Source organism: Fukomys damarensis, unplaced genomic scaffold (assembly GCF_012274545.1).
Source record: "Fukomys damarensis isolate Sample0158 unplaced genomic scaffold, DMR_v1.0_HiC HiC_scaffold_29, whole genome shotgun sequence".
NCBI classification, from domain to species: domain Eukaryota; kingdom Metazoa; phylum Chordata; class Mammalia; order Rodentia; family Bathyergidae; genus Fukomys; species Fukomys damarensis.
This window is the reverse complement of record NW_022900941.1, coordinates 25,860,807-25,862,989: the sequence shown is the minus strand read 5'-3', so window position 1 is coordinate 25,862,989 and position 2,183 is coordinate 25,860,807. Positions and strand designations below refer to the sequence as shown.

Here is a 2,183-nt window from a genome sequence, read left to right as displayed (position 1 = left end):
GGGCCTCGCGACGCGTGGGCTGGAGGACCGGGGCCGCTCGCTGCGCCAGCCTCGGGCTTTCCTGAGGGAATCCCTCGCGTCAGGCCCACGGTCGGCCTCTGTCGTGATCTCCTGAGCGCTTCACTCCCCTCTGCCAGCCGGGACTGAGGACCTCAAGGTGCCCCCATTCCCCAGGATTCAGCACAGCCGGGTTCAGATTGACCGTCTTTTCGGATGGAAAGGTTCTCTGAGTTTAAGTAAATCCAACAGTATTCACAACACTGAATAATAATACTTTAAATAAACCTTTGGTCCGGAGATAGCTCCCCCACCCCCATACAACTTTTAGTCTTTTCCGAACTGTGCTGCATTGGATCATCTTTGAGATAATTCTTAAATTGGTGCCTTGAGGCCCTGTGCTGGGATGTTCAAAGAACCTTTACGTTTTTTCCATAACCTGTATCATGGTGTGAAATGGAAAGCGTGAGTTGAAGGTGATTTTCCACACGAACTGGGTTTTAGTTTGTAGTCCCCGTTTCCTGGTGCTTACTTTGCTTGTGTCGTGCTACCTCTAAGTTGGTTTTGGACTTACATGGTGGTTAGGTAAAGGGGCTGCTGAAAGAAGTTAGGTATTATCAGCAGAGCCATTTTAATGGTTTCTATTAACCTGTTTGACCGTAAGCTTTAATCATAACAGGAATTTCATGTAGGAACCCACACACCAAGTTCAAAATTGAATTTGAATTAGTGCATTGTAGGTCTGAAGAGGAAGAGTCTTCCCAGATCCCAGTCCCTTAGAATCCCGGAACTGCACTTAGGAAACACTTTTTACTTTTGAGTTGGAGGGAAGTACCTTTGAATCATGAAATTTTCTTTGACAAACTTGAAAACAATAAAATAGGTAATATCTGAAGCATGATAATGAGATAAGTTAGGAAATAGTGCATTTTATAGCATTATCAATTTGAGAAGTTAAGATAACGTCTTTACGGTTTTGAAATGATGTTGACATTTTAATTTTAGGAACCACAAAAGTACAGAATTTTAGATTTGTAAGGGACCTCGACAGTCTAATTTAGCACTTTAACCCCTCTTAATTTTCTGAGAAATTAAGAATCAAAGACAGTTTCCTGAAGAGGGTTGGTAGGAGCTAAATAGGACTAGTTTTCTTAATTAAACACTTCACTAGATAATTCAAGCTTCCCCCATGGGTGTTCTTGTAGTAAAGTTTGTCTTACGCTTTTGAATTTTTCTTTTTAAAGTTTTTGCTTGTTTTAGTGCTGGAAATGAAATCTAAGGCCTCAGCCTGGTGTATACCACTGGGCTATGTCCCTACTCCCCTTGCTCATGTTATCATTTAAAAAGTAAAGTAATTACTAAATATCCCCCACCCTCTTTCTTCCTTGAGTATTAATATGCTTAGTTTGCTATTTGGTCCCTTTAGGTAAAAAAATGACACAAGTTATTTATAATTAGGAAATATTTACACCCTTATCAATTGAAATACAGTATTGCCTTCTAGTTTAGTTGAATTTAGTGATTATTTCTCACTTCAAGAACCTTTATTAATATTCTAGATTGAAGTACTGTAGAGTATGTTACTCACTGGAGAATATTTCAAAAGTCTTAGATTTGTGTATATAATTTAGAGTTTCCAGTACACATGTAGTAATTTAATTCCAGCATCCCCAGCATCACTGTTTTTGTTCATCCTCAAATGTAGGAGTCCTGAAGTCCTGGAGGGAGATGACTTTTTGCAGTGTTAGTGTAGGCATTTATTTATGCTTATTTGCTCATGTGCTGGTAAGGGGCTTCACCAACAGTGAGCCATATTTTATTAACATGCCCAATGTCAGGTGTAGTGGGTACTCTGTAAATACTTGTGGTTTTGCTGGTAGCAGGGTGCCTAAAAATCTTGAATCATGAAATAGCAAGTTTTTTGTGTTCAGTTAGATGCTCTTGGGCATAATTTTGATATTTAAAAAAACATATCAAATACTTTAGAAAATTTGGGGGAATTTTTTTCTGTAATATTTTTTAGTCACAATGACTTTGAGAAAGTACACCATTGTTTTAATTTAGTGAAGAACTCTTCAGTCAAACTAGAATGATACAAAATTTCTATTGAAATAAACTTTGATAACTATGACTTGGATGATCCTCTAATTGTTATAGACCACTTTTTTTTTTTTTTTTTTTTTTTT

The 2,183-nt window shown here is 37.9% G+C and overlaps 1 protein-coding gene across 1 annotated transcript in view; it reads left to right on the top strand.

The window, feature by feature from the left end:
- The window catches only part of Gtdc1 (glycosyltransferase like domain containing 1), a 369,864-nt gene that overhangs the window by 1,384 nt on the left and 366,297 nt on the right, over positions 1–2,183 (top strand). The gene's annotated exons all lie outside the window — the stretch shown is intronic.